Source organism: Callorhinus ursinus, unplaced genomic scaffold (genome assembly GCF_003265705.2).
Source record: "Callorhinus ursinus isolate GAN/ISIS: 27379988/994484 unplaced genomic scaffold, GSC_fseal_2.0 scaffold35, whole genome shotgun sequence".
NCBI lineage: Eukaryota > Metazoa > Chordata > Mammalia > Carnivora > Otariidae > Callorhinus > Callorhinus ursinus.
In genome coordinates, this window is record NW_027397097.1 from 2,035,130 (window position 1) to 2,048,369 (window position 13,240).

Below are 13,240 nucleotides of genomic sequence, written 5' to 3' on the forward strand. Positions count from 1 at the left end.
TCGAGCCCCGCACTGGGCTCCCTGCTCCGTGGGAAGCCTGCTTCTCCCTCTCCCATCCCCTCTGCTTGCATTCCTGCTCTTGCTCTCTGTCAAATAAATAAAAATAAAAACTTAAAAAAATTAAAAATAAATACATAAACAAACATTTCCAATCTTATTTTTTTTTAAAGATTTTATTTATTTATTTGACAGAGAGAGACACAGTGAGAGAGGGAGGACAAGCAGGGGGAGTGGGAGAAGCAGGCTTCCCATGGAGCAGGGAGCCCAATGTGGGGCTCGATCCCAGGACCCTGGGATCATGACCTGAGTTGAGGTCAGATGCTTAACAACTGAGCCACCACGTCTCCAATCTTATTAAATCAAATGAAAACTGCAGTCAAAATAGTCCCTGTAGGAAGTTACTTATTCTAACAATATTACTATCACTCAAAACATTTATGAAACACTCCATCGGAAACTGCCTTTAAAGTCTACGCCATGTGAGACACACACACACATAAATTAAGTCTTAGTGTTTACATGTCATTCTTCACTAAAAAATGCACTGCCTTGCTTCACTCTTTGGCTCACAATATCTTTTAGCTGTTTTCAAAAACTGAATCCACCAAGCAAGAGTGACGATTTGCTACTTCTGAGGATATCCAAAAGATTGGCTTAGAAGCCAAAAATATTCTGAGCATTGGCAGCATCACCATAATAAATACAAAGGCTGAGAACACAATTACTTTGAGGACAAACTTACAAATATTAAGGGTCCCACAACTACAACTAAGGGGACAAGATATGTGCAATATATGTCACATATTAATTATATTACTTTACAATCACATTATATAATCATAAATTTTGACCCTGAAAGAAATCTTCCAGATCATACAATCCAAACTGTTCATTTTTACATATGAGAACACTCAGTCCACTGAGGTTAGGCAATTTGACTCTAGTCACATAGCTGGTTAGCAACAGTCAGGACTATAAACCTAGTCACCCTGACTTTTCGGATAATCCACAAACATTTCCTAATCCATACCCCTCCCCCTTCTGTATTCCTTACTGCTGTCTTTCAAAGGGAAAGGAAATAACTTGGGACACTAAAGTACACCACAATGGTTCTGAAACCCAGTAGCTGAGAAATGATGGCTTAAGACCAGGATGTCTCTCTGTAATCGCCCCTATGGGTATGAGCCATTGTTTAGTATGTAGCTCACAAAAGTTCTGGATAATCTACCTCAGAGCAGGGATCAGTGAAACCTCTGGACACCCCCCACACACACACACACACTAAGAATATATCTATTAAACCTGTCTTCCTACCTCCTGCAGTAACCCATGTGCCTCAAGTTAACCAAAAGTTACTATGAAGAACATGAATCAGGAAAAAAGAAAATAGTAAAGCTTCTGTTCAGGAAAAAGCTAATCTATGAAAAACCAGAGAGGGCAGGAACCATCCTGAATTTACCTCCTGGTAGACAGCTTCCTCAGACCTGGACAAAGAGATCTCTGGCAGTCTGGCTTAGAATTAGCATCTACCCAGGGAAGGGGAAAAGGGACAGGAATGCTTGTTCATTCTCCTATCCCACCCACTGTTCGTCAGCTCAGCCTCATATCATTCTGGGCAGCTCCAGCGTTCTGTAGATCAGACAGCAACCGGAAGGGAAGCCACGCAACCTAGGTCAATGGGGTGAGTCAGTCGCAGTGCAGGAAGAGTCACTGGGGCAGAAATTGTGGCCTCCTGTGGCAAGATTGCCAAACCATACCACACCACACTCCCACCCCCGCCCACTTTGGTCAGCACTGGGAAGGCCCTGCCCTATTAGGATTCTGGTCTCCAAACCAGGAAAGGTCCTTCCTCAGGAGGCTCCATACCACTTTCATTCCCAAGTGTGTTTCTCCTACTCAAAAACCTTCCATGGCTTTCTTCTGCCTAAAGCATCATACCTAAATTATCGGGCTTAATTTTTGAAATCCTCCATTATATGGCCTTTAAGTCATTTATTCAACCTTATTTCCCACTATTCCAGTGTACACGCTGAACTGATCAAGCCAGTCTTCCCACTTCTCTCTGCATGAGCCTCTCTCATCTCCATGCCTTCAGTTATCCAGCAGTGGTAAATTCAAATACCTTCAGGCAGGTAAAAGAAATGGATTCTCCAGGGGAGCATATGGTAAAACCCAGAGTACTGTCCCCACCTAAAGGCATTCAAATATTTTAATTCAAATATGTATGCAATACTTCACCTTCAGCATTACAATAACCTCTTAAATAATTATTAATACTCTTGGGGCGCCTGGGTGGCTCAGTCGTTAAGCGTCTGCCTTCGGCTCAGGTCATGATCCCGGGGTCCTAGGATCGAGCCCCGCATCGGGCTCCCTGCTCCGCGGGAAGCCTGCTTCTCTCTCTCTCCTACTCCCCCTGCTTGTGTTCCTGCTCTCACTATCTCTCTCTCCGTCAAATGAATAAATAAAATCTTTAAAAAAAAAATTATTAATACTCTTTCTAGCTTGCAAGTGAAGAGACTTTCCCAAGGTTAGGCAGCTGGCAAAATGCTGGGCATCATCTCTGAATCCAAAGCAAGAGCTCTAAAGTATTAGAATTCCCAGTAGTAGAAACACCAGAGAAGATACAGAGCTCTAAACTCTGAAGAGGAGGGGTGCCTGGGTGGCTTAGTGGGTTAAAGATGTGACGCTTGATTTTGGCTCAGGTTACGATCTCAGGGTCGTGAAAATGAGCCCCACATCAGGCTCCATGCTCAGCATGGAGTCAGCCTGGGATTCCCTCTCTCCCTCCCCCCACTCGCACTCTCAATCTCTCTCTCTAAAGTAAGTAAAATCTTTAAAAAATACATAAAGGGGCGCCTGGGTGGCTCAGCTGGTTAAGCGGCTGCCTTTGGCTCAGGTCATGATCCCAGCGTCCTGGGATCGAGTCCCGCATCGGACTCCTTGCTCAGCGCGGAGCCTGCTTCTCCCTCTCCCTCTGCTGCTCCCTCTGCTTGTGCTCTCTCTCTCTCTCAAATAAATAAAATCTTTTTTTTAAAGATTTTATTTATTTATTTGACAGAGAGAAGGAGTGAGACAGCGAGGGAGGGAACACAAGCAGGGGGAGTGGGAGAGGGAGAAGCAGGCTTCCCGCCGAACGGAGAGCCCGATGTGGAGCAGCTTGATCCCAGGACTCTGGGACCATGACCTGGGCCGAAGGCAGACGCCTAACGACTGAGCCACCCAGGTGCCCATAAATAAAATCTTTAAAAAAATAAAAAAATACATAAATAAACTGTGAAGAGGAAATTCATTTTTCATGATACACAACCTTAACAGTGGGATGGGAAACCCAAATAGCAGCTTATCTAACCATACTCCAACTACCTCAAATTTTATCCATGTTCCTGCCAAAGTCTTCCCTAGTTATTCCAGGGCCTACTGAGTTCCCTCTTCTCTTAATTCCTATTGGGCTTACAGACTAGACAACACAATCGTGTGCCAAATTATATATGGTCATGCAAAACTGAATACTGAGTCCATGTGTTCTCTAGCTTCACTAATCACACTACTGCATTAACCTATATAGTTCTGCTAAAAAATGTTTAACCTGAATCTAATCAAGAGAAAACAATCCTACAAATCCAAATTAAGAAATATTCTGGGGGCACCTGGGTGGCTCAGTTGGTTAAACATCTGACTCTTGGTTTCAGCTTAGGTCATGATCTCACAGTTGGGGGATCAAGCCCAGCGTTGGGCTCTGCACTCAGCGTGGAGTCGGCTTTGGATTCTCTCTCTCTCTCTCTCAAATAAATAAATAAAATCTTAAAAAAAAATATTCTGCAAAAATCTAACCTAAATTCTTCAAGAACGTCAATACTATGATAGAAAAAAAACTTCAAGGGGCGCCTGGGTGGCTCAGTCGTTAAGCGTCTGCCTTCGGCTCAGGTCATGATCCCAGGGTCCTGAGATCAAGCCCCGTATCGGGCTCCCTGCTCTGCCAGAAGCCTGCTTCTCCCTCTCCCACTCCTCCTGCTTGTGTTCCCTCTCTTGCTGTGTCTGTCTCTGTCAAATAAATAAATAAAATCTTAAAAAAAAAAGAAAGAAAAAAATTCAAGATTAAGAGATTAGAGAACTGTTCAAGGGGCATGACAAAATCATGGCACCTAAATGTAAGCACGATCCTTCAATGAAGGCTAATTTGAAAAAAAGTCTATTAAAAGACATCACTGGGAAAATTTGAGGAATCTGAACAATACATTGGATGTACTGAATCAATATTAAATTTCCTGAGTGCTAAGTGTATTGTGGTTATACAGGAAGATAGTCTTGTTTTTAGGAAACACTGCTGAAATATTTAGGATGAAGTAACATGATGTTCACATGTAACAGTCCAAAGTGTCAGAAAATGAAGGACAGAGAGCAAATGCAACAAAATGTTCACAATTGGTGAATCCAGGTGAAGAGTGTAATTGTTATATTTTTCTTGTAAAGTATCAATAGGTTTGAACTTATACAAGCGTATATAAATATTTATTATTCCTATAAAGTATCTGTAGGTTTGAACAGTTGGTGAGGAGGAAAATCCTGTATTACACACTTCTTTACATACTCAGCTCTTTGAGAGATAAAACAGGCACTCATTACTTATTTGCTCACTACCTAAGGAAACTGGGCTTTGGAGGTCAGCAACCACACAGGGTCCACTTTGCAACAGTTCATGAGAGGTACAGTGGCAAACTCTTGGGGAACAAGAGGTTTCCTTCACACTCACACCATCACACCACAGGAAGGGTAGAAAAGTAGGTAATAAAAGCTATTATTACCTCGCCCTTCACTGAGGCCATCCAGCAGTCAGAGACACTTGACAAATGCCCACTTACAGGGCAGAATACAGTTGCTACCCACAAAGGACCAAGAGCTAGGGTCACATTGCATCCACCTTGTCATAGAGTACCAAAAATGTGACAGCCTGCAAAACAAGTGTCTCTGGCCAGTCACAGTAAGGCACCAAGTGATCAAAAAAATATGTCTGAAGTATACACAGTCTTTACTCCTCACCATATAAACCAGTCCTCAGCTGCAGTAAGGCAGAAGAAATCTGCAAGGCTGAATCACTGGCATTTCCTGCACTGGCTTCAAAGAAATCAGCCCTTAAATAGGACAGAAAGGGCAGCTGACACAGCTGTCAACAGAGGCCTCAACTCAGGAGCATGCTGTGCAATATGCCCTCTTTCCCTTCTACGGCCACCAGATCATTTTACTTCTGCCAAGTGGTCCCTTATTAGGGTGACTGACTGCCCAATGGCCAACCCTTAACCTTGACTCTCTCCTCCCCTCATTGACAGCCAAGATTTTGCCCTTTCCAGATAGCTCCTCCACCAATTTAGCAGAAAGAATAATCAAAACTATTCCTCCCAAATTTCCATCAGCTGAAGATCTAAAGTGGTGTAACACAGAGCTTGCTTCTCAAACCTACCATTTTTAGCCTTTTTACCAAAGACAGAATGAAAACATATAAAGCCTGCTTGTCAAGCTTTGGAATTATAAACTGTGAAGGACAGAAAATACAATGTTTTTAGATTTGCTCTGGCAAAAAAGATCTCAACAGTTACCAAAACCAACACAATACAATTTAATAGGATTAAATATAAACGCTTGCATTCACAATAAAAGAAATCAAACTAATACAAGATGGTAGAGACCTGGTTCAGCAGTTCTTATTTAAAAGGCTGCCTTTCAGGGCACCTGGGTGGCTCAGTCATTAAGTGTCTGCCTTCAGCTCAGGTCAGATCCCAGTGTCCTGGGATCGAGCCCCAGCCCCGCATCAGGCTCCCTGCACAGCGAAAGGCCCGCTTCTCCCTCTCCCACTCCCCCTGCTTGTGTTCCCTCTCTCGCAGTCTGTCAAATAAATAAGTAAAAATCTTAAAAAAAAAAAAAAAAAAAAAAAAGGCTGCCTTTGGGGCAGGGGAGGGAGCAAGCTGCCTATAGTGGGAGGTGGAGGAGAGGCTGTTACGCTCTTAATGAACCATGAATATAACAGAGCTACCCAAAACATCAATGCAGGATCAGGATGTGTGACAACTCTGTGCCCCACATTTAAAGAGCAAAGTCAGAGTATATGCAGTGAAGAATGACAACAACTGTGGTGAAAGATCTAAAAGTCATGTCCTGGGGGCGCCTGGGTGGCTCAGTTGGTTAAGCAACTGCCTTCGGCTCAGGTCATGATCCTGGAGTCCCGGGATCGAGTCCCACATCGGGCTCCCTGCTCTGCGGGGAGTCTGCTTCTCCCTCTGACCCTCTTCCCTCTCGTGTTCTCTATCTCTCATTCTCTCTCTCTCAAATAAATAATAAAATAAAATCTTTAAAAAAAAAAAAAAAAAAGTCATGTCCTGGCAAACGTGAGGGAAGAACTACAGAAGTCTAGCAGGGCGAACATGAAAACTTTTTTTCAAATATATGCATGCTTGTCATGCATGAAGAGAAAAACTTATGTGTTTTCTTGCAAGAAGACAAAACCAGAACTACTGAATAGAAATTATAGGAAGATAGATTTTGGGTGGACATGGGGAAAGACTTTCAGCATAATAAAGAAATTAAGAATGTGGGAGGCCATAGGGCTCCCTGCTAAGCAGGGAGCCTGCTTCTCCCTCTCTGCCTGCTGCTTCCCCTGCTTGTACACTCTCTCTGTCAAAAATAAAATCTTAAAAAAAAAAAAAAAAGGAATGTGGGGGGCGCTTGAGTAGCTCAGTCGTTAAGCAACTGCCTTCAGCTCAGGTCATGGCCCAGGGTGGGATCAAGCCCTGCATCGGGCTCCCTGCTCGGCGGGAAGCCTGCTTCTCCCTCTCCCACTCCCCCTGCTTGTGTTCCCTCTCTTGCTGTGTCTGTCAAATAAATAGATAAAATCTTAAAAAAAAAAAAAAAAAAAAAGAATGTGGGTTATGGAACGCAGAATACTTGGATTAGAACACCAACTCCACCACTTACAAACTGTATGGCTTTGAGTGGACTGATTTATTTGTGGCTCAGTTTACTTGCCTGTTAAAAGGGAATAGTAATAATGATAGTATTTACCTCATAGAACTTTGGGAAGCAGTTCATGTAAAGTGCTTAGAATAGTGCCTGGCTCAGAGTATATACCGAGGGGGGAAAAAAAGAACGTTAGGGGCACCTGGGTAGCTCAGTTGTTAAGTGTCTGCCTTCAGCTCAGGTCATGATCCCAGGGTCCTGGGATCCAGCCCCGCATCAGGCTTCCTGCTCAGCGGGAGGCCTGCTTCTCCCTCTCCCACTCCCCCTGCTTGTGTTCCTGCTCTATCTCCCTCTCTCAAATAAATAAATAAAATCTTAAAAAAAAAAAGAACGTTAGCTATTGCTATGACTGTTGATATGAAAAATAAGATAACCTGAAAATCTTCCTACTAAATACGCCTGGAAATGCTTGGGAAAATATAATAAACGTCCTTTTAGATTACGCCAATTAAGTTATTGTCCCTCAGCTCCATACCTACCCTGTTATACTCTGCTCTGTGACACTGGGGCTTGGACTTCGCCAACCCCATTTCACCTTTGCCAGCTAGCTTCCAGTTAGGCTCTGTCAATATGAGGTGCTAAAGGGAAAATGGAACTTCCTCCTTCCTATGGCTTGCTGTTTCTTGACAACAGCAGTTGGTTCCTTCCCAATTCTCTCTAAACTCCCAGAACCAGCCTCACTGCACCCCCTCAGAGGCACCAGCACCAGCTGGGCAGAGCTCAACCAAACCTGACTCCTCCAGGCCCTTCCTATGAGCACCTGAGAAACCAGCAGCACCAGGCTACACCCTCTCCTCCGAGAATCAGGGCGTAGTTCCTCCAGAACCCTTCAGACTTCTAGGCTCTGATAACTCCAACCTTTCCTCCCTTTCTTTTTCAGTCCTAGATGAGGTAGCTGTTTAATGCAGTTATTACATCAAAGTTACTTTAAGATTCCCTTTTTGCTTGTTCAGCCCTCCTACAAGGGTTTAAACTAATTCCATTTACTGAGTTCACTCTTAAAATAGCTATGTGTGGTTTCTACTTTCCTGATTGGATCCTAACTGATACACAGATAAACTGAGCTCATGAGAAAGTAAGGGAAATCCCAGGAACAGTGTGACCTGACAGCATAGCTCTGCTAACCGTGTAAAGAGTTTATAACCTCCTCATTGTCCAGGCGACAGATTTTGAGCCTACAAAGAGCAACTGAGATCCTTGTATAAAGGCTGAGGCATTCAATAAAAAGACAGACCAGGAAAATAAGGAAGCTTACCTTGCTCACCCAGTGAAGTAGGAGGAAAAACCCTCCTAGGAATTCAAAACCATAGTTGTTTTGTGGCGTAAGCTTGTGGCCTGGAAACCTATGAGTAGAGATAAATTGCATACATTTTGGTCCCAAGTTGGGAATAGCCTTGAGTGCCCAACAGAAGCAACCACAAAGTTCTCCAGGACATGTAATGAACGGCCAATAAATATGTGAAAAGATGTTCAACATCATCAGCCATCAGGAAAATGCAAATTAAAACCATGATGAGATACTACTATACCTCCATGAAAATGGCTAATATTAAAAGGCTGACAATACCAAGTATTGGTAAGAATATACAGCAAGGGGCGCCTGGTGGCTCAGTCAGTTAAGCATCTGAGTCTTGATTTCGGCTCAGGTCATGATCTCAGGGTGGTGATATCCAGCCCTGCACTCAGAGCAGAGTCCGCTTGAGATCCTTTTTCACTCTCTCTTTGTCCCTCCCCCTGCTTGAGCGTGTGCACCTGCACAAGCTCTCTCTCAATAAATATATAATTAGATACAATCTTAAAAAAAAAGAATATGAAGCAAATGGAGCTCTCACATACCACTAAAATGGTACTACCACTTTCGAAAACTGGTAATTTCTTAAAAAGTTAAATATACAACTGCCATACAACCCAGCCATTCCACTCTGAAAAGCAAAATACACAAATGCTCAAATATTTGTACATGAGTGCTCATAGCAATTTTATTCACAATAGCCAAAAACTGAAAACAAACCAAAAGTCCATCAACAGTGAATAAACATTTCATGATATAACCATACAACAGAATACTATGTAGCAACAGAAAGCAACAAATTACTGATATATGCAACTAAATGGATAAATCTCACATGCATTATGCTATGTGAAAGAAACTAGGCCCAAGAATACACACTACATGATTTAACTTACATGAAATTCTAGGAAATGCAAATTAATCTACAACAGTTCCTGAGCAGGGCACCTGGGGGCTCAGTTGGTTAAGCAACTGCCTTTGGCTTCCAGGGAATCCCAGGACGAGCCCCACATCGAGCCCCACATCGGGCTCCCTGCTCAGCAGGGAGTGTCCTTCTGCCCCTCCCCCTACTCCTTCTCTCTCTCTCTCTCAAAAAAAAAAAAAAAAAAAAAAACTCAAAAAAAAAAAAGTTCCTGAGCCAAGGTGAAGGGAAACATGGACTGTAAAGAAGCATGCAGAAACTTTGGGGCATGACAGAACTGCTCTATACTTTGTGACAGCTTTTTATAGGTGTATACATCTGTCAAAACACTTTTCACTTTAAATAGAGTTTATTGTACATAAATTATGCCTAAGCAAAGTTGACTTAACACTGGAAAAAAAGAAAAGAAACTGCTCTTGAGAGAACTGACCTCAATCCATGCTACATAAGACTACCATAAATGATGCTCCTTTGAATATGAACTTACAATCCAAAACTACTACATACTTGAGGAAACAATTCATCATGGGCAAGAGTCAGTTTAAAACAAATGGCAGGATCATACCCATAAAAACGTCAGAAAATTGAACATGATAGAGACTACAAGTTTATTTAAAATTATTATACGAATTGAAAACATGAGAGGATCATAGGGGGAAGGGAGGGAAAAATGAAACAAGATGAAACCAGAGAGGGAGAGAAACCATAAGAGACTCTTAATCTCAGGAAACAAACAGGATTGCTGCAGTGGAGTGAGGTGGGAGGATGGGGTGGCTGGGTGATGGACACTGGGGAGGGTATGTGCTATGGTGAGTGCTGTGAATTGTGTAAGACTGATGAATCACAGACCTGTACCTCTGAAACAAATACATTGTTTTTTTTTTTTAAGATTTTATTTATTTGACAGAGAGAGATACAGCGAGAGAGGGAACACAAGAGGGGGGAGTGGGAGAGGGAGAAGCAGGCTTCCTGCCGAGCAAGGAGCCAGATGCGGGGCTCAATCCCGGGACCCTGGGATCATGATCTGAGCTGAAGGCAGACGTTTAACGACTGAGCCACCCAGGCGCCCCACATTATATGTTAATAAAAATAAAAGAAAAAAAAATGAGACAAAAACAAGATACCATAGAAAACAAAGAGGCAGATTTAAAAATGAACTAAAGAGTACTTCTAAAACTGAAAAAGTTAGCTAATAAAGAGAAGAACTCAGGGAACCTGGGTGGCTCAGTCCGTTCAGCAACCAACTCTTGATCTCAGGGTCATGAGACCCCGCTCTCATCAGGCTCTGCACTGGGCGTGGAGCCTGCTTAAGATCCTCTGTCTCCCTCTCCCTCTGCCCCTCCCACCCTAAACACACACACACACACACACACAAAGTAAATTAGTTCTAGCTGAAGAGTCAATTGGTATGCTAGGAGATAGATTTAAAGAAATTACTCAGAGGTAACACAGCAAGAGAAATTATGAAAGATAAGAAGAGATGTGGAGGACAGAATAAAAAAGCCCAACACAAGTTAAAATATGGGATCTGGGAGCGGCACTATTTAAAAACGGAATGACTGCAAATTTTTCTACAAAATTTATGCAAGGTATGGAATCTCAGATTGAGAAATCACTATAAGCTCCCAAGAGGATACAATTAAATCCACACCATATAATGAAACTGCAGAACACAAACAGTAAGATCTTTAAAACAACCAGAGAAAAATGCAGGTTACCTACAATAAAATGATAGTTAAATTGTGAGCATAGTTCTCAAAAGTAACAACAAAAAGTCAGAATTTCAGTAAAATAACATTTTCAAAATGCTGAGAGAAAATAATTGGAAACTTAGTACCCAGCTAAACTATCAAGACTGAAGAGAAGATAAAGATGTTTCCACACAGTGTTTACCACTAACTGACTCTCACTGAAGAAAACATCTGAAGGATATATTCATCTATTTAACACAAAAGGAATAAAATGCAAGAATGGTGAAAAAACAAAAAGCATATAAGGGTAAAATGAAATTAATCACTGAAAGCACAAAACAATACTGTTAGACTACAATAACAATGATTATTACTTAGAATTGTTCAATATTGAAATGGACTGCCTTTGGGAGTGGTCTCATCATTGGAAGTGCTCCTTTTGAGTTCGGACAACACCTTTTGATATGTTTAGTGTAACACTGGGTAAGAGGCTGAAATAAGTGACCCCCAACATACTTATTGACCATAGGGTGTTAATCAATTAGACACAGCTGTCAAAACATTCCCCATCAGCTCTGCTTAGCCACCTGTGGCAGGGCTTTCCCCCCATCCTAACAGTTCTAGAACTCAAGTACTAGTTCAAGGCATTCTTCTCACTCCCATATTCCATAAATAAAAAAAAAACATTCTAAATAGAAATTTTTAAATGAGCTTTCAGGTAAGACTTTTTAGCTTTGGGGGAGTACAGCTTTGGCATAGATTAAGAATCAGGCATTACAATTAGTCACCATTTGCTTGAACTTGGGCCAAGAAAAGAGTACTCTGGAAGCTTTTACAGAGAATTATGTGCTTCTTCCTCTACAAGGAGAACCATACAGGAACAGAGAGGGAGGGAACACATATACTCATCCTTGATGATGGACAGCTACCTTACTCGGTCTGAATGTTCCTTCTGGGTTCCCATAGATTCACAGCAGTAAATAGCTCCGCAAGGTAGCCCCATTTCCCTTATCCAAGGTTTCTGTCCACCACAGAGTAACACACTTTTGACATTCCAGAACTTTGGACATACAGGACCAGGCAACAGACACGAGAGAGAGGGAAACACGGATTAAAGCAAGTAAATATCACATTTTTAGAAGGCAGTGCCATTCCAGGCAAAAAGATAGAATACAGAGGTTCAAAAGCCACTAAATGAAGATGGGAAAGCCAGGCTCCTATTTCCTTTCAGTCCACGAAAGCTCATTCCTTTCAAAGCATGCATTCATAGACATGATATGTTTCACTCATACCTGCCTAGGCATCAGGATACGGGGACAAAAGACACTGTCTCTAGAAGGGCAAACATGCAGACACTCTTCCAATACCAGATGAGAAGCACTCCCCTGGGGCCTAAGCAAGAGCGGACGTCCACAGGAGGCATCATCAAGCCAGTTACGCTCTTTCCCACCCACAACCTTCACACAGTAACTTACAGTCATATATTTGTACATTCCAAGATGCTTCCACGAAACAACTTAACTGATCTGGCCCTCAGAACAACCCTAAGAAGTAGGTAAGGCAGGTAAGTTCATTGTTTACGTTTGGGAAATGAGGCTCAAAATAAATTAGGTGACTCGTCCAAGACAACGCGCACCCCCACACAGCCCCTTACCCCCCACTCTTTATTTACGCCAACCATGCACTAGCTATGTAATCCTGACCAAGTAAACACTATAAAATACCTGTTTCCCCATCTGTAATAAAGGATAATAGGACAATTAGGAATATTTAAAAATGATCCATGTAAAGGGTGTGGCACAATGTCTGAAACGTAGCCGGTGCTCGGAAAATGTTTACTACTAGTATTACTACTGCTATTGTTAACAATAATAGGCGGAGACTTCCCTGGGACCTCTGGGTCACAAGCATTTCAGGAACACGCACTAGCCGCCCCCCACCCCCACCGACCCGACCCGGTTGCAGACAGAATTCCACAGACACGCCCCCAAACAGACCCTCCCCCTAGGCACGCCAGCACCTCCTCCCACCCGGACATGCCCCCCCTCCTCACAAACCTTACCCCCGATAGATTCTCCCCAGTCAGAGCAGGTTATGAAGGAGGCCTTCCGCTCGCACCCGCCTCTCCAGCACCCCCTTTAGGCCCCGGCATCCCTGCGGGCGCCCAAACCGAACGCCAGCCGCGGGCCCGCGCCGGTTACCTGCCGCGCGCTCCCGCTCCGCCTCACGCTTCCGCGGGATCGTATTTGTCACGGGCTCGCGCCAGCGCGGTGAGCGCACAATTAGTTTAAACTATGGCCCCGCCCCACGCGCCACCCTCTGATTGGCCCC

The 13,240-nt window shown here is 43.1% G+C and overlaps 1 protein-coding gene across 4 annotated transcripts in view; it reads right to left on the reverse strand.

Annotated features, from left to right (window-relative positions):
- The window catches only part of NUMA1 (nuclear mitotic apparatus protein 1), a 68,803-nt gene extending 55,618 nt beyond the window's left edge, over positions 1-13,185 (reverse strand). For 2 of the 4 annotated variants that reach the window (XM_025894083.2, XM_025894081.2), the window contains exons 1-2: positions 12,972-13,131; positions 8,261-8,348 (exon numbers count right to left, since the gene is read on the reverse strand). The gene's annotated coding sequence lies outside the window, so the exon portion shown is untranslated. Of the gene's footprint in view, positions 1-8,260; positions 8,349-12,971 lie in introns of all 4 variants that reach the window. The other 2 variants (XM_025894087.2, XM_025894085.2) reach the window with 2 other exon arrangements.
- Between the last annotated feature and the right edge of the window lie 55 nt (positions 13,186-13,240).